Genomic DNA, 21,076 nt, shown 5'->3' with positions numbered 1-21,076 from the left:
TTAAGCCATATTTTTAAAGCTACAATAACATAACTATCAATGTTTTTCAAGATAAATACTGCAGGAAAAAAAAAATTCAAAAAAATTGAGTTTTGGCTTCGATAAGTGTAAAGAGTTTTCTTTTTCTATTTCTAGCTATATAATTTCTTTCAATTAGTGAAGAATAATTTATTGGTCTTTTAAATTGATCGTTTCATAATATAAATCACTTTAAAATAAATTGTAACATTGTTTATCAAGAACAATTAACACCTAAATGAAAAAAAAATTAAATTACAGTTTTATTGCAAAAATGATGTATAAAAAATTAATTTTAATATATCTACTACTGCTGTAAAAATATTTATTCTGTTCCTAATTTCCGTAAATTCCAAACATCAATAGCTAAACAGCATCTTTCTACTTGGTATTTAGAAGTTTTTATTTATAATTACAAATCGTACGATTTGTAATGTCTATATGTGAATATTAATCAAGTGGAAAGTGTTCATACAATAAAACAATTAAAATATATATTGTGTACATTACATTAATTAACCTAAAATATATTTTAACATTATTATTAATTAAAAATATATTTTTTACTAAGTAATTTTAAGTAAGCAAGTAAGTAAATGGTAATCAAGGAGGAATAACAAAAATAAAATCATCAACAAAAGTAAAAAGATTTGTACGCTAAAATATATAAAGAGTTTATATATATATTTTTTCTTTGTAAAACGATTTGTGCGCTAAAATGTATAAAGAGTTTATATATTTGTTTTTTCTATTTATATACATTCTGTTTATAAAGAAATGGCTTTTCTTCAATACGAGTATATATATATATATATATATATATATATATATATATATATATATATATATATATAAATTTATCGCCACACCAACAAATTCTACATTCTATATACGGATTCTATTTCAAAAGTTATCGATTGATTATTAATAATACATGGCTTTACCATAATTCTACCAGAAAAAGAGACCATTTTATAACTACAGATGAATATACATCCAAATTTGAATATGGATAAATCTTTAGTCCTTAAATTCATATAAAAAACGAGATTAAAAACATAGGTTAAGTAATAAGTAAAATATTATTTTCAGGTATTATTAGACTTTTCAGTTCAAAAAAAAGTTCTGTAATAACAATAGTTATTCAACAAATGAAAAATATACATTTTTCATTGAGAGTAGAAGCCAGGATATAGAACTAATTTGTCTTATTAATAACAGAAAGTTCTCGTATTTTTTTAAAGATAATATATTATCTTTGAGACCTTATTCAAATGAAAAATAAAACTTAAATATTTCATTTTAGAGGGGATATTTTTTTTTAATTTTAGGGAAGTTTCAATCTTCAAGAGCAAGGTCTCCAGAAGTTAGAACTATTATTTTTAATTTAATTTTTCTTATCGAAGCATTAAATATTTTTATTAATAACGACGAAGTTAAGAAAGTTTCAAAGATTATTAAGCGAAGGAGAACTATTTTCATAATAGAGGATAAACTTTAGTAAAACAATCCAGTTTCTGCATTAAACTCTACAAGAGAATCGGTGCAGACCTACGACCCACCTAATGTAAAGTCCAGACACAGACAATTATATAAACCGCGGACAATTTAACATTTCTGATAAGCAATATTGCAGCAAAATATTTTACTTTCATTAATGTACAGAATTATTACTAAGAAATGAATTTTCAGGACAAGTTTTACTGTGAAAATAAAGAAGTTCATCTAAACATAGGTAAGGAAATGCTTCGTTAGCTAGTGTTGTCTTGAGAAAGGTTTCATTCTGATTTCTTGCGCCTTCGGTTATATTTAGCCAAATTGTAATTCTGGACTCAAAGTAAGGGGTGTATTTGTTGGTTATATATTAACCAACATATATATATTATTCCGTATTATATATTAACCCGTTAATATTAAAAACGGAAAAGAAATCTATTGTACATTTTAAATAATAAGAATAATTTTTTCTTTTTGTTAAATAAAGTAAAATCATATTTAAAAAAATAAAGATCAATTCCTTAATTAGAAATGTATTTATTAAATACTATTTTTACGACGTTTCTTTTCTTTGCAAGTATAGAAACAAATTAATTTACTAAGATCAATCGGATTAGTTTTATATTAGATATTATAGATTTTATTCAACAACTTTTCTTCATTTGAAAGTTTTGAAGTGGGCTTTTTATTCAACGTATTCTTCAATCGTATTCGGTTAAATTCTGTTGAGATAAGTTAAAAATTCATTGAAGAGAATATATCTGGTAAAGAAAAAACAGCTCATCACATCATTGAGTTTCTTGAAAAGAGCTTGATGAAGTTTGAAATGCGACTTATATATATTTTAAAGTTTTTATTTATTTCTTGGTAAATATAGAAATCTTTTCTTGTATTTCCTGCACAAAGTATGTTTAAGAGCGGGTAAAAGTAAAAGAAGTAATTTCAAGTAGCCTAACTTTTATTTAATATTATATAAATTTTACAAATAATAATTTTGTTTATTATAAAGCCATTTTAATTAATGGTTAATTAAGATGGTGAATATTTAACATTCTAAATTTTTAAGAAATATTGAAATTTTAATATTTATTAAGTTTTAACTTATTTATAGGAACTACTTCTTCTATGTTCAGTTATAGTTATCAGCTTTTAAGTTGTAGTAATAATAATAATAATATTTATTTAGTCCTGAAGTAGATAATTCCCATGTAACATACCAACTACATTCCACGTCTAAAGCGGTAACAGTTATGCATAAGTACAAAACATATATCTGGCTAACGGAGCGGAGCTCCCAGTATTTTCCTCAGAAATGTGATTTTTCTTTCGACCTGATTTCCATCTTCAGGTCACTATTTGGATTGGATTTTTTGGCCAGCTGGATTTGAAAACAATTTTGGAAATGGACTTATACCATCTTTAGAGCTGGCGATGTGGCGGCCATGGTCGATGTGATTACAATTGAAACAAAGACCCTTCCGTAGTCCACTTACCCCCTGTGATGGCAAGCATGTAGTAATGTATGTCGGTGCATGGGAACCCCTGAAAGCTTCGGTGAGTAGGGGCCTGGAGCCTGGGCCTGGAGAGATTGCGCATCCGCTCTCTGCCAGGACAAATGCCGGTTCCACTGGAGTACCGAACCTGACCTCAAGTTCTGGTTGCCCTGGAGGTGGTGTACCCGGCAGCTAGCATTGCTACAGAAGGGAAGAGCGTTGCTACCTTATTATAGAATCTTGAACAACCAAACGTGGCAGAAGGTTCACGTAAAAACCCTCGTCTAGAAACAGCCGATTTGTCAGAAGCGAAGCGGAAAAGAAGTAAGGATCAGAATTAGAAACGAACTTAGAAGTCAATAGCAGCTATATGTAAGAAGAAGTACACTGAGTTTCAGGTATCTTGTGATTACAAGAAAGAACGGTAACTTCTCAAAAGTGAGCCCGTTCTCGATTGCTTGTAAGATTACCGTATGTATTGGTGGAAAATAAATTCGCAGAACTTTAAATAGACTGGGCATGGAGACTGTAAGTGACGGACAAACGTAGAAAATTTTTGCGTCAAAGAAGACTGGTGAATTTGCCGTGCTTCTACAACCTTATAACGACCATAATTCATTCAAAGGGGTAGCTGTTTCTTGGGATCTGCTCAATTGCACAGAAGAAGAAATAGTTCAAGAACTATGAAGTCAAGGAGTGTCAAACCGAAGATTGACAACGAGAAGGAATAGTGAACTTCTTAAGTTCTTCCTTACACTTCTGATGTGTTGACACCTGATAGACCTAACTTGTCTGATAAGGTACTTGTTGGCATACATCCTTGAACGTACAAGCTTTATACCGTAGCTATTGTGGTGTTTCAAATGCCAGCGCTTTGAAAACACTGCACTCAGACGCACCTGTAACCACTAATGATATTCATAGAATAGGTAACGAAATACAGTTTGAATCAGAGTAGTAATATTGAGAATATAGAAAGAAGTATTAGATTCTGCCTGAGTTTAAAAGGTAAGAAATTGAAGGAGATTTATAAATGAGTTAAAATCCAGTAGTTTTGGTTTTCTTTCTTTATAATTGTTGAATACATTTGAACATAGATGCAGACAAATTTTACGATCTCACCAATTGACATTTTACGGAACAATATAAGCATTCTTTTTGTAAAATATATATTTATAAAGCATAATTGTAGTAGAAATTCGTATTCGCTCTTCTCTTTTATCATTTTTCCTCTTCGTTCTCAGGATTTTTACCAACTAACCAATATTACCTTCTGTTATGTTTACCTGATACTTTCTTCCCAACAGGCAAATTTAAATATAATTTTTTAAATAAATTTCTAAAGATAAATAGCACTGATTCTCTTATTTTTTTATAAATTAGGTATTTTGTACTAGTTGTTTTAAGATCCCATTATGTTCCCTATTAAAGTATAATACGTCTTTCAGAAACTTCCTATGAGCTATATGAATAATTCACACCGCATGAAGAGTCACCGCGGTGATTTAATTAAAACAAGGTTTTAATTATGTAGAAATTGATAATACGTGTAATTTTTAGAACTTTATTTAAGGTTTTTTTTACTTTCCCGGCTATATATAAAACATTTAGAATTATTTTATCTGTCAAAAATAAACCTGTAATTTTTTTTTACAGAGTTCAATTTTTTGTTACAAGTTCATTTCGGTTATAATTCATTATATATATATATATATATGTGTGTGTGTGTGTGTGTTTGTGTGTGTGTATGCGTGTGTGCGTGCTTATTTATGTGTGAATGCTCGTGTACTTCGTTTGTTTTTTGTAGGGGTTATTCGAATTAATTTAAAATTCAAACTAGGGAATTTTGTAATTTTTATTAGGAAGGTGTAATTTTAAAAATATAAATAAACCTCAAAACACTTATATACATACACGCCGTTTGCGCGTGCACACACATACACTCTCTCAAACGTATACACAGTTTTTTATACTTTATTATTGTATTTTGTACCTTCCGGATTAATGGTTTTAATAACCTTTATCGTCATTTCAACTTTTATCCTTTGTGTAGGAAATAAATTAAAAAAATGTATTTTTTTTTAAATTTAAAAAGAAAACTTTTTTACAAAGAGCCTAAAATATCATCATTTGTGTTGTTTTTAATACTTATTTTTTTGAGATAACTTTAGCTTGGAGTAATTTACTATAACGTTAAATATGAACGAATATATAGTCCACCTCAGCAAGATTGCGTTTGGTTTCGCCATTACGTTTTAATAGTTTAAAAATAAATTTGGAATTTTTTTTAAAAGTTAGAATAAAAATAAGTATATAGATTGTTAAGAAAATAAAAACATAATGGAAAAATATTTTAAAATTTGACACTAAAGTTGGGCTCAATTTTTAGGTTTATGCAAATGACAGAAAGTGCATAAACGTACTCTTTAAAATCGAGAATATTACATTCTTAAAATCGAGAATATAATATTACTGTTGAGAAGGTAATTTTAAGGTAAAATCAACACTGTTCAGTATATCAGTTTTTTCTATTAATTGCATAAAAAAACGTAAAACAAAAGAAATAGATGTAAAAAACTGTATAAAACCTGTATAAAATGTCGATTTTATTCAATTAATAGTGAATTAGTAGTTCAGTAAATACACAGTTAAATACGCAATTTCTTAATTTATGTTTTATACGTATTCTTCATAAAATTCTAGAAATTAAACTTTTAATTGATTTCAAGAACCGTAAAAAGCCAGATAGAAGAGTAATAAAAATTTAGACTGAAATACACAACTTACTTATTTTTATTATGAAATTAAAGAAGGTTTAGGAAGGCATGAAAATAACGTTTGCTGTTACTTTATATGTTAAGCTATTTTTTATAAATGGAATATTTTTTTTACATTTTTGTTTTTATATTTCAAATGTGATGAAAAATAGAATATTATTTTCATTATTGAACAGAAAAGAGAAATTGAGTTTTGTAATACTAAATTTTAAAGTAGTAATGAACAAACTAACAAAAGTATTTTGCGGTAGCGCTTGTCTACGCGTTTACTTAGATTAGTAACAAAATTATACATATATTTTTTTAATTTTAGCACGTTTCAGGGAATTTAAAGAACAGAATTAATTAATTATTTACTGTTTTTAATATGGGGGTGCAAATAATAAAAAGAGTATACAACTTTAACACTGTATTGTTTTCTTAATAATAATCAAAAGATAAAAAAGATAATCCTCTATCTCAAAAAAATAATGTATTTCAATAATAATGAAACTATTTTAGAATTATGTAAATGAATTGTGACTTAAAATTAAATAATTATTTGACCTCCTTTTTTCATAGCTTGATTAGATTTTCACGTTTGTAAAGCCTTTTAATAAGATAAATGAAATTGTCTAATTCAAAATTTTTTTTTTATACCTAATAAAAATAATCTAATTATGTATTTTATTTACATTGATAATATGGAAATAAAAGTCCCTTAGTAACCACCCCTCTCAACTTTCTACAGTAATATTAAAAGTGCAGTGGTAGTAAGAACATTGATATTCTCTGCTACTCTGCTCACCAGCTAAATTACCCACTGTCAGCTGAAAGAAAAATTCGATAGTACAAGAAAACCTTACTCTTACTGAGTAGAAATATTCTGTATGATACGTTGATTTGATTCTTTAATATAAAAAAGGTATATTTATTTCTTTATATAATTTGTTCTGGTGTCTCTTAAGGCTGTAAGACATTTAAAGCACTTATATTACAAGAAAGCACTCAAAAAAACTTACTCTGGGAGTAATGATATTCATTATTGATCTAATACCTACGGTCAACAGTAAACTGCTACTAGTAGATAACTGCTACTAGAGATAAGTATTTAGGTGCGCTTGAAATGTCGATGTACGGTACAGTATGTTTGGTTCAGTGAAAATGGCGAACAGAAACATTTCTTCTCACTTCTTTAGCATTCCTAGCGTGAGATGCTTGATATCTTAAGAATAGCCACGCCAATTCTCGAGAGTGACTTTTATCTTAGGTCATGGTTATGTTTCAGGAGGTCATAAACTTATGATGTTATGGCTTAATATACATACACTGCAATCATATACTGTGTAAGATGATTCTCTTTACTTTAGAAACTTTTCTAACAAGATAATTTTCATTTATTTTAATTTCCTAATACACAAATCTAGTGAATCATACATGTACGGCTTTTATATCATTAAAAATATGTTCAGATGGACCAATAATTGTAGATGTCTTCATGTTTTATTTTTTAAGATAATAATTATTCGTATAAAGTATAAGAATGATATTATCAATCTATACTAAAGTATTGTTCGTAGTTTTCTGGGAAAACTATCAACAAAGTTATTTTGTTAATTATCGCTTTATCACATAGACTTAACTGCTAATTTTATTTGGAAAGCAAACGTTTAGGTATTTGTAAATAAAGAGATAAAATTTTTGCAGACTAAAAAATATCTGCTTAAAATTAAAAACAAAAATCAGGATTCTGTGGTTTCTCTTTAAACACTAATTTAACAACTATCTTTTACTATATTATCACTTATATTGGACGAGTAGATAAAATTAGAAAAACTTAAATATTAGATATTTAACGCATTTTTAATTCTGAAACAGAAGTAGAAAAAGGACAAAAAGAATAAAAAGAATAAAAAAATCATATGATACGCATTTGTCTAATAGATTCTCTAGGTAGACAAATTACCTGTTTCTAGCCCTTTAGAAAGGGCTAGTGAAACTTAGCCCTTTCTAAAGGGCTAAGTTTCACTAAATTATTAAAGATTAAAATATATTTAATACTGAATTAGTAGTCACTGGATAATCAATAAAAATATATAAAAAATATATTTTACGTCAAGATTACTAGCGAAAGTGAGATGGTGAGATGGTTTTAGAGTGAGATGGTTTTTTCTGTATTCTTCCCCGAGCCGTATGTATAGATTCGGATTGGTATGCGTAAGTACGCACCGGCCATCAAAACAGAGGGAATTTTCAGTGACATCTTCCTTTTTTCTACTACAGATACTCGCTGTACAGTGAAAATAAAAATAATTTTTAATATACTAAGGTTGTCTGAAAAGTCTTGAGCCTCAACATGAAGACGGCAGCACTCGTCAACAAAAGTTAGGAAATGTATTCGCGCATGCGTTGAAAGGTGCCTACTAAAATTTCAACCATTTTGGACGTTCAGTTGTTTGATAATCGTTTGGGTAAGTCATTGTGTGTATTTTTGTGAAAATGATAAAATTGAATATAGTGCCGTGAATAAATACTTGCATTTGGAAGGTAATACTCCCTACGCAAATTAAGACCGAGTTGGATGCTGTTTACGTGGACTCTGTCCTTTCATTTACCACCGTGAAAACAGGGCCAGCTGAATTTAATCATGGTCGTTCGAGCTTGGTTAATTATGAGCGTTCGGGGCGGCCAAAAACTGCAACCACCACTGATATCGAAAAAGTTCACCAAATACTACTGAACGACCGATGAATTAAGGTTAGAGAGATAGCAGAGGCTATGTGGATATCAAAAGAATGTGTTTGTCATATATGCAATTCTTATATGTAATATGTAATGATATATATGCGTAAGCTACCCCAGCGTGGGTGCCACGTTTGCTCACTTTGGACCAAAAACGCATTCCAATAAATATTTCCAAGCCCCTGCTGGAGCAGTTTACGCAAAACGAGTCAGATTTTTTGCGTCGATTCATAACTGTAGATGAAAGGTTGATCCATCACTACACTCCTGAGGCGAAACAACAGTCCAAACAGTGTACTGCAAAGGATGAACCCCTTCTCCGAAAAGGCGAAGATGGTTCCATTGGGAAGTTGATGGTGACAGTTTTTGGGATAGTAACGGAATTTTGTATATCGATTATCTTCAAAAATATAAAATAATAATGGGAGAGCATTACGCATCATTACTTGACAAGCTGAAAGCACAAATTTAAAAAAAAACGACCACATTTGAAGAGGAAAAAAGTGCTTTTCTATCATGACAATGCGCCTGCTCACACTTCGACGGTCGGTGTGGCTAAAATTCGCAAACTGCACTTTGAATTGGTTGACCACTCACCGTATTCACCAGATCTGGTCGCAAGCGACTTTTTCTTGAGTCCTAACCTTAAAGTTTTGCTTAGAGAGAAGAAATTTTCATCGGACGAGGAGGTTATTGTATACATAAACGCCTATTTTACGGAGAAAGAAGCCAACTACCATTTAGTAGAGTTAAAGAAGTTAGAGCATCGCTAGAAAAAGTGTATTGACTTGAAAGGAGACTTTGTTGAAAATAAAACTATATTTGACGGAAAATATACGTCTTTCTAAGTTAGGTTCAAAACTTTTCAGACAACCTTCGTTGTATTTATTTAAAACATCTAATTTAAAATAACAGAAAAACTGTTTTAACTTGCAATGCCAGTATTTTGAACTATTTCATCAAAGAATTTTCAGCAATAAAATTTAAATTTACGCCAATTACCTTCTGATATTTATGCCTATGTTAATATATTTATTATATCTAATTTTCAAGCGCTTTTAATTCATTCAATTCTTAAGTATCAGTTGTCATTTTCAGTTAAACCTTCAGCACCGGAATCTTTTCCTTTTTTAATCTATATTATATTCATTCTGGTTTGCAAAATTGTAGCAAAACTTTTGTCAGGTGTATAAGATAATATTTGTACAGAACTGCTGCACGTTGGACTGATTGTTATACAGTTAACTAGAATTCCATGAGAAGAAACAAAAATTGAATTTATTAAATAATCTTAAAATTTATTTCATTATATATAATAGTAAATGAATGAATAATAAATGATTATTTGTAATAATAAAATTATATATATTTTCAATAACTATTTTAATCATTTTTCAGACATAGTATTGTTACAAAAATTTATTATTTATATTAAATTTTAAATCTTCTTTCAAAACTTTCTTTACGAGTCTTTTTTACAGGACTTCCATATTCCCTATACTTTACGGCCTCATACAACTACTGCAACTAGTGATCAGCGTAGAAACTATGCGATAGAGCAGTCTAAGAATATAAATATATTGTGGTAAATTCTATTAAATTATTATAAAATTAAAACTATAATAATATTAAAAATAAAAACTTTCCTAATATATAGATAAACTTAGTCAAAAATGTAAAAAATTTTAAATATAAAAAATTTACAATGTGTAAAATTTTGAGGAAAACATCCGAAAAAAATAATAATTGAATTACTTAATAAAAATCTATTATTAATAAAATTTATTAGGAAAAAAATTATTTCCCAGTAAACCTAACTGATCTTAGTCAATTAATAAGCCAAATTCCCAGATGCTAAACAGAATACGATATATCTTTATGTTTTAAATGTCGGTCCACAGGATGTTCTGTTTGAGTATCTTAAACGAAATAAAATATTTTATTTGTTTCAAAACATTGAAGTAAATGAAGTTATAACCATCAATATAACTACTTGTAACTACATATATTTTAACAATAATATAACCTTTATTTATTATAAAGCTATTAATTCATTTTAATTCTTTTTTTCATTAAAGGTTTTGCGGAGAAAAACATCATAAATAAACTTACAAAAATAGTAAAGGAGTGAAATGAATACACTCTGAGCAAACTAGAACAAAGTAATGCAATAATGTAAAACAATAAAATTAAATGTTAAAACAAAGTAATGTAGAACAATAGTAAGTGTAGAATACACAATATCCCAAAGGGATGATAGAAATTCTATTTTAGACTTGTAAGTAATACTACGTGTATAAAAATAGTGAATTCACATTATCTTGTTAGGACATATTCGTATAGTTATTTTATTAATGTTAATCTTCATCATTTTTTCAAAATATATTAATCATATTTCAGACAATGACGTGTGATGTACAGTATGACCAACATCGATTGAAAACACGATATGAAAATATTTTTCGCATATATATATATATATATATAAACTTTTAACGTTACAGAAAACACAATAGTATTTGATATATATTTTTTATTATGATTTTATACATATTTTTTCAACAATGAAATGCTACAAATCTTAACTTCGTTTAGAAAAGTTATTTTTTTATATGCCTGTAATCTCGAGGGAAGACAACCATCACAAGGGATATCTCTGCTCTACCGTATTCAGATTACCACTACCGTACGTAACCAGTCGACTTCTTTTCGAAACATCTTTTTAATATAAAACCAAAAAGGCTAGTTGTGGTTAAATTCCGGCCTTTATCAGATAGACACGTGCACTTTATTCTCTTATGGCAAGAAGGGTAAGAAAGGATCTAGGAAGTGACAAAAGTATTTCTAATTAATCCCGGCAGAAATAGAATAAAACGAAATCCGTTACTTGTGAAAATTAGATTTCGTAACGGGTATAATTAAATTCTTTTATTCGTACACCTAACAAGAATTCAAATGTTACTTACAAAACTCTAACTGATGCTTTCGACGAATGAACCCGAATTCTCCTAATATCAAGCTTTCTGTTTGAAGAAAAAAAAGTTGTATAACATGAAATGAAATATAACGGTGAAAGAATATTGGCTATCAGGCTACCGATTTAAGTTTTTATGTATACAAGGTACGGTAAATCGAAAATGTTGAAAAGTTTCAAAAAAATATTAAGAATAAAGAAGTTTTAGGCGTATTACACTTGTTATGCGATGGAGAGAGGAAAAGTTTTCTCAAGGAACTTTGACCTAATTATGCGTTCTTACTGAAAATTTATTTACTTTATCCAGTTCTAATGTGCAAAACCATGGTCCCACAAAGTCAGAAATTTTAACAACACTCAAGAGGCAAAGAAAATTTTTTGGCCCACAATTTTAAAACGTAAATTCCCCAAATACCATTAATATATAAATTTTAATGAGTACTTTAGGCTAATGTATATTTTACATGTATTATTTACACTAATTGACTGAAATAGGTTTTGCAGAGTAGAGATTATTTAGTTAATGACCAAACACCTTTTGCAAGTAGTTTTATTCTGGGAGGATTGTTTCTACGATTCAAAAATTAAAGGCCCAATGTAAGATGTTTGCTGGTAATAATCTGGAGTAGGAGACGTCACCGACAGGAGGCTGCTCTAACCATACTCCAACTACCTTCACCGTATCTAGTGAGTGGCTATAAAAGTAATCTTCTTGCGTGAAAAAAAGTATATTTCATGAAGTGTTACCCCGTAGAATGGTTGTGGTTAAAAATTCTCAGCTTGTACCAGATACACTACTGAATTTCCGCCGCATAACGTAGGAAGAACAGGAGTAGATCCAGCAGACCATCAACTGATTTTCCAGTCGGTATCATTGACAAAGCAATCAATAAAAATATTACTTGAATATAAAAAATACACATTACTTCTTTGTAATGAAATATTCCACCAAACCGGACAACGTACTCTTTTTCACAATACAGTAATTTTTTTTTTAACTTTCTATCAATAAAAACAATTTAAATATATTTTAACTGTTAAAATAAGTTAGAAAAACAATTAGTAATTATTTTATTACTATAAATTATTTATCTCTCGTGCCTCCACTGAAATTAAGTAAGACTATTTATCACGTAATCATCCTAAAATATTTAATAACTGACCATTTAATTAAATATAACAACAGTTAATTATTAGCTGCCTATATTTAAAAAAAAAATGATCTAAATCCTAATTAAACATTATTTACTTTTTTCATTATTACTTATGTTGAATAAATATATTAAAAAATTATTTTTATTTATTTACTATTGTTCACTACTAGAATTTAAAATAAATAAATCTTTTTTCTTTCCAATAAAAGAATGGAAAACATGATACAGAATTTACATAATGTAAATTTAATTTAATTTCAGTGTCGAATTGAAGGTAGTTATTTATAATCAGTTATTATATAATAAAACCTTTTATCTTCTCTGTTTTAATAATTTTGGTGCTTAATATATAGATAAGTTCTTTATTTTTATTAATGGAGTGAACCTTACTAGGCTACGTAACCTACTGCCTAGACCGTGGCTAAGGAACGGCTTTGGCTGGTTCGGATAACAACAGTGAAACAGCGTGTGTAAATTATTCTTCACCAAGTATTAGGAAACGTGTGTCCTTTTGGATTATTCCACAAGGAATCCCAAGAAAGTTATCCGACTGATCAGTGATAAGATCGTTGACAACACGAGTGGAATCTCAGGGAGTAAAAGTGGATCTGAATCGGATGTCATGAACCATGGCACAGTGACTCCTGAATGAAAAACGACTCCTGTTTTACCACTTCAAAGGTGTCGCGAGGTGATAGACAACCTACCACTTATTAATCGTAACGAGCAATTACCTATGGAGGAGTCTTCAGCAACCACTGAACAGGCGAACATGTTAAACGTCTTCCTACCGTACTGTACGGAATTACTGGCAACACAAATTAAAATCAATATTTGCAATCCGTAATGACGAAAGCTGATTTTCATGTGCGAGTTTAAATAGCAGACAGCTTCGGATTTTCTCTAACGACATATAAAGTTATAAAAAATTGTTTAGATACACGAAAAAATAATCTTATAGGTCAAACATAAACGAGGCGAGATGAGAGGGCATTCAGAATGGCATTGAGAAACTTTCATCGTTCTATTTCTTTGACTAATAAAAGAAGCCATTGACAGTAAACGATATAAAGTTAGGAATATTTTCAATGCTCACCATAGAACTACCAGAGCACCACTACCCACATTCTTTGTGAATTTAAGATTCCAAAGATGTATTTGAAATAAAGTATTCAGTTAACTGTTGCGAAAAATTTGAAACGCCAAAAAGAACTCCTGGCATCGAAAAATGCATGCAAAACTAACAGTATGGTCATACTAAAAACTACTATATGCGACAATACAGTATGTTAAAGGCGCAGGCGGTCATAGAACTATCGATTGCCAAAAGAAGGACAGGAGCACGTCAGCCACGTGCCGGCTTTGTCATCAGAATCACCCGGAGAATAGATTGTCAAGTGTGCAAAGCTATTCTATTTTATAAGATATTTTAAGGTAAACAACGAGTTATGTGTTTAAGATTGTATCTAAAGGATCCCTAGGCTCAGGATGGATCAGTTGATCATGCCCAGAACGATTATTCATCACTAGGACATGATATGACTAAGAATCTGGATAAGAGTTAGGATAATCAATTCAATGCTGGCTCAAACATTCATCTTACGATGTTTGCTGAGGCAGTAAGGATTAACATCTGTGATGACTCCCCTTCTTGTAATGAACTTGATAAATTGGCGGCTATCATCGCATTCCTGATGAAGAAACCGATCTGATGGGATTCCTTATACAAGAGTCATTTCTAAGATCTGTCAACAAGGAATTACTTAAAAATCGCAGCAGGGAATATCAACAGTATTTTGCACCGATGAGAGGAGCTGAAGACGCTACATTATTTGAAGAAACTGAACACTATCTTTATCTCAAAATTTCACTTTATGAATCAAAATTTCCTGTACATTCGGGGTTTCAAATTGTATGCGGCCAACCGTCCTGATGGTAGGGCCCATGGGGTTCTGCAAAATTTTTATAACGGATGGGATAAAAGTTTTTTCTCCTTTCGAGGCTACCGACATTCAGGCGACTTCTGTGGGCATATTGGAGTAGATTGGGTTACCAGATTTTACGTCCACCACGTCGCGTTACCTCGGTATTGGAACCGGTTTTATTTCTATAACCGGCTGAAAGGTCACCAGTGCATAACTGCTGAACTTTCTTGTTAAGGATGCTAAATAGAATTTGTTGCGGATGATATGGCGATCTTAGCAGTTGACGATGACCGAATTGTAGCCTCAGAGAAGTTTCAGTACGTGGGTGAAGCTTCAGCTTTATACTGGCTGAATGCAATCAGTTGATTGAAATTAACACATGGCTGCACATATGAGAGGTGTGTGATAACACACTTCCAAGAAGATATCCTTGCAGAGGCCATCCACCTGTGTACTGGTGGACCCCAGAAATAGGAGAGAAAATAAAAGAGTGCCACAAATACAGGAGGCTGACAACACGTGCGCACCTGGATTCGCTGAGAGAGTTATAAAGAGCCCAACTTAAAGAACACAGGAGGCAACTCAGAGGGATGATGAGGGACTCCAAGAAATTCTGCTGGCGGCGACTATTGGCGGAAATAAACACAGACCCGTAGGGGAGACGACCTTATAGACAGATAGTCTATAATTATATAAGCCGGTGCGAGAAGGGACGGTGGACACATCGGATGCTTAGTGATGTCAAGCGATGGAGCGGCCGACGCCACAGCTCCCTAGATTATTAATTAACGCAGTTCCTGACGGGCCATGGAGGGTTTAGCTCCTACCTGTTCAGGTTCTGCCTGGACGATTCCGATGAATGTCCTGTCTGCCACGAGGAGGAAACCGCCTACCATATGTTTTTTAAGTGCGCATGATACGATGGTGTGAGAAAAGATTTAATAGATGTTTTACATAAAGAGGATATGTCCACACTAAAAGAAGTGCAAGATATATTATTGCACTCGAAGACGAACTGGAAGGCTGTCGCTGTCTATACCAGGACAGTCCTGCGGAACCTAATTACCTGGGAGAGACCCGCATAAGAGCTAGGCGTCAGAGGACACGTGGGCGAACAGGCCCTCGGCCAAGCGCCTAGGGGGTCGCCTTGGTGCGATGAAGCTGCCGGAACTTCGCACAGGTGTCGGATGATAGTCTGGGTGGCTTGGTATTTTAGGAAGGTACTGTATCTGTGAATTGACTAACAGCTGTGTGCAGCTTCTGTGGGTTGCGCTTGTGGTGTGACATACTTTGTATTTTTGTTATTATCTTCTAGTACTTACATAATGTTTAGTTTTAAGTATTACATTGTTTGTTGTATATGGTTAGCTGTATTTGTACATGTATCATGTATAATTTGTATTGTGTTTTGTACTGACTATTTAACAATCACATGTAAGCATCTATATTGTGTTTTTAACTTAAGATCTGTACTTGTAGTATTATATGACGTATGACTGTGTGTGTGGACGATCTCCCCCTACCTGATGGAATGCGTTATTAGCTATACCAGGGAGGGTGGATAGGAGTACCTCCATAGACCCCGACAGTGCTTCGGCTTCTGTAAAATGAATTCCCCACCGCTACAAAAATGTCTGCACATATGAAAGATTAAAGTCAATTTGGTGTAATCTACCCACGTTACGTTTACCACTAGGAGAGCTACTACCCTCCAGCCTACTTGGATAACGTTGAAATTCTTCTTATAACTAATGTGAGATACCTTGGCTTACACCTAGGTCAACGTATGACATGGGGAGGTCGTGTTACGGAGAAGAAGAAATAGAATGACCAGCAATTCATACGTATGTTGTTAATGTGTAGGAGTTTTCGGTTGTCTCTCTCTAACAAGGTCCTTCTATATAAAACCTCCTTGAAACCATGTAGATGTATGGTATTCACCCTTGGAACGACTAGTGACAGCAATATTAAAGTGATCCAAAGGTCACAGAACAAGATATGAGGAAAGTGACCCACCCGCCTTGGTTTGTAAGGAATTCTGAAATGCATTAATACCTGAAGATGAGTGTTCCTTCGATTTTACTTGTTAATAAACATATTAAGTAACATATTTAAGTCCAAACATATAAATTAATATTAATATGGACGTTTACTATTGTAATAATTTACTGTTGTTTTCGTGGGTGGATGGGCTATTTAATAAAAATGGATGGTCCTCTCTTATGTGATATTTTAAAATGTTTTCTTACTTATGGTTTGGTCAGGAGAAACCGATTGTAAATCTTTGTTCTACAGAAAAAAAATTATATTAAAATATTAATACTAATTAAATTAAATTCTATTAAAGTAATAAATTTCTGTTCTTAATACTGATTATAATACTTTTACAAAAATCTTTTAAAATATTTATAAATTTAAAACCCAAAAACCTTTTAAAATAAAAAAATTAAAACCTTTTAAATATAAAATTTAAAAACTACTTAAAGATATATATATTGTGGAGGGATCATCTATCCTAATCACAATAATATGTAAGCATACCAGAAAATTTTAATTAAAGTACATAAATAATTTTACATTATTAAATACTAGATATTTTGACCTGATCAAAATATATGAGAACCAGCACATTTTTAACATTAAATTTCGTTTTGTTTTTATCATATTCTAATATTTCTAGTTCGTAGTTAATTTTTAGTTAATTTCTATTTGGTTAATTTTAAACTAAAAAATAAAATAAATAACAGAAGAGAAAATTTCAGTAGAAGATAAGATCTATTTATTCATTTAATATACTAATATCTTCTTCCTTAAAAAAAAAACTCAAAAAATAAAAAAAAGCATGTGTGCTTCTCTGTCCCTGCAAGCTGGAGTTACATATCAGTAGGCTATGAATGAATATAAAATAAAAGGTTTGACAGGTAGTACTGTATTTGATGAACTGACAGAAAAAACAAAAATATTAGGAGAATCCAGTGAGTATTGAATTGAACGCTTTCAAGCAGATATATTTTATATTATTTCCTAAAGCAGGAAATGGGCTTCTGCTCAGTAACTCTACAAATAATACTAATACGGTTGCAAAGATCGATCGATATATTTATATTCCTTACTCTCCAATCCAGTCGGGTCTAAGAGAAGGTTATATAACTCTATAAGTAGTAGTGTAGACGAACGTCAGTTTTCCAAATAAGTACCGCATCCAAGGACTTTATTTGTATAGGCTAAGCTTATCTTTACTATGTAATTCAAATACTTGTACATGATAATGTCCAATATGTCTGTGGTAGGAACGTCAATAAGATATATCTGTTGTAATAGGAAATTCAAGCATGTAAAATCTGATTAACTTTTCTAAAAGTTTTTTTAAATATGTATTTTAAGTATGTAAGGTTTTATTTTATACGGTTCATCGTGTTTAAATAAATCATCAGCAATTAAAATTTTAACTGTTAATCTAATTTTTAGCTTAATTTACAAAAAAAAAAGTTGCATTTGTTCACTTAAACGTAAAACGCCTGCTGTTTAAAACTATAATATATTTATTGTAACATAAAAATTACGTATACACACAACAATATTTTATTTTTTGGAGTAGTTTTGTCTATAACGAACGTCAAGCAACTAATAATTTTTCTTTACTTTTATACTACACATTATATATTTTTTTGTTGAAAACTAATAAATATTAGTGAAAAGTAATTTTATTTTAAAATAATATTCATAAAACTGCTGTTATAATACATTCAATTACTTTTGCGACTATTTTTTGAAGATGATCGCAGAAGCAACAAAAAGTGTTGTGTGTAACATGCGCTAACCTAACTGTTGTACGTGATCTGACACGTGATATACGTAACTCATAGAGATTGGAATAGTTAATACTACTAATAATAAGCGTCTCTTATCAAGGTTATTAGAATAAATTTCTAAACAGCAGGTAACAATACAAGCGACACAATCACTTCGGGGCATTACTACTATTAGTAAAAAAAAATTCTGACGAATGCGATTTGTAATTCAGCTGCTTTTCTTGGATTACAGCAACAGAGAAATTGGGAAGACGACAATGTCAAGAAACGAAAAATGATCCCTTCAGGTAGTAGTTCTTAATTTTTATATTTAATGTTGGGCTTGATTTGTCTCTGAATTAATTCCTTCATCATATAAGAATACCATTTATAATTAATTTATTTATTAATTTTAAATCATCAAAGCAGTACCAAAATTTTTTTAAAGTAATTTTATACTTAAAAAACTTAATAATCTTAAAAAAAATCTGGCAATATTTCATGAATTTCCACCTTTTTCGGTCAAGTTATGATTACCAAAATAAGGTTTAAGACCAATACTCCCTAATTGCGAATCATTTTTTATTTTTTATTTTAGGAGGTTCTTTACTCAAGGGGGAAAATTATTTAAAAAAAGTGTTAAGGAAGGGATCCCAAACAAAAACAAAAAAAAATAATTTAAAAGATATTTGTGTACAAATATTGAAAAAAAATTAATGAGCATTAGAAAAAACTGCTTCTCTTTTTGGATTCGAAATATAATATTGGTGCCGAAAGTACTTTAATTTAATTTTAATAGTCCTTTAAGTGATAAAAAAAAAGAAGAAAAAAAAAGAATTTTTTAATAATATAGATTAAAATACTTGTAGTTAGTCAAAAACCATATATATATATATATATTTTACCGGTGGGGAATATATTTTAAGAAAAAGTTTTCAAAAAATATTCATACAAAGATTAAGATTAACAAATTTACTACAATTTATCTAAAATACCCCTTAATAGAGGGTAAAATAAGAAAAAGAGTATTTTCAGAAACACTTTTCTGTATTTTAGATCTGGACTTCATAATTTTAAAAAAGTAGACATTTCTTGATAACTCTATAAATTTTTTGATAAAAATTCAAAAGTTTTTTGAACAATACTTGTACCGATGGGAGATGATTTTAAAAAAATGATTTTAATTTTAAGAGGTGGCGGTGGATTTTATCAATTTTTTTTTCCGATTATTTACATACGCATTGTAGGTAACAAATTTGCTTTAATAAAGTTTCCCTAAAATCCCTCTGAAGAAAAATCGAAATTTTTTTTTTTTAGAAATTCCCTCCTCAACGAATCATTCCCGTCGCGGCTTCGCCCGTGCTATAAAGTTACTCGCGTTTTCCGTCGCGGTCAGGGCCTTTGTACCTGGATCCCTATGTTTTCATTAAATTCATGCTTGTGAGAATAATAATGTTAAGTAGAAATTAAAGCCTTTTCAGTTTATAAAAGATGTGAATATATTGTAATTTCTTTAAGCAACAGTTTGGTCAGTATACAGGAACCGAAATATTGAGTGATCTGAAAAATGCGGTTTTAAAATAGTCGGCCCCAATCTTAGAAATATTAGTTATAGCTGGTTACCCGGTTTTGTATGGGTAAAGATGGTATTTTTCCGGTTCTTAGCATTACCCGATAAACACTAGCAGGATATAACCGCACTTCCATTCTAGTTTTTTTTAAATTAAAACATTTTTCAAATTTTAGTAATGTAACCGGAGGCAGGTGCAGCCAGTCGCATCGCACATACAGTTTTCAACAGCAGTGGCTATGTTGGTTCAGTCAACGCGAAGTCCACCATCGCACCCCTTAAAAAAAAATCGAAATTCAAAAAACCGACAATGGTTTTTAGATATTTATCAGATCCCCCATCCAAAAAAGCGCAGCGTGCCTAAAGTATTTTCAAAAATAGTATATTCTTCTTTAATGGTAAAATAGTGAATTCTTCAAAAATACGAAAGAATTTAAACTGAGATATGAAGCCGGTAATAATTATTTATTAATTATCTATGATGAAATTATTTAAAAATTTCCTATTCGTGTTACAGTATGGGGATGAATTCAACTTAAAAAAGCATACAAAAAAGAAAAATAGTACAAAATATAATTAAATTTAAAGTCTGCAACGCAAAGTTTCGTTGCTACAAATAACTTTATTTGTGTGAGTTATATAATATTAGTTCCTTAATAATACTGGGTTTAAAATTAGGGATACAAATTGGACAATCTGTATCTAATAAATAAAATTGCAGAGGAAATACAAAATTACCTCAACAAAAATAACGACCCTTATATTTTAGAAAAATGACATCATGTTATTTGAGTCGAGAATTATACCCGAGATTTTTTTTATTCCATGATTTATATCTTAAGAGGTTGGTATTTTAAACCTCTTGTTTTTCTGTCTTTTCGGATTGCAGTTCAATAGTAATTTCCCTGCCTCATTCATTATTTATCTCCACTAAGTGATCTTTTCAGTTCTTGTTAACGGTTTCGTTTCCAAAACAGAGAAAGAAAGGTATCTTTTTCTAGGATATTACAGTTAGTAATTTGACCTATTACATTCCCAAAATGTTCGAAAAAAAAATTAATACACTATCATCATATAATCTTTATAATTCATGATTATGAAGTATATACCAAAATAAGTATTATCTTTCAAAGTGCTTTCATATGCTTAATGAAAA

The sequence above is a fragment of the Lycorma delicatula genome, chromosome 3, assembly GCF_047948215.1.
Source record: "Lycorma delicatula isolate Av1 chromosome 3, ASM4794821v1, whole genome shotgun sequence".
NCBI classification, from domain to species: domain Eukaryota; kingdom Metazoa; phylum Arthropoda; class Insecta; order Hemiptera; family Fulgoridae; genus Lycorma; species Lycorma delicatula.
The sequence above is the reverse complement of the archived record's forward strand: the minus strand, read 5'-3'. Positions refer to the sequence as shown.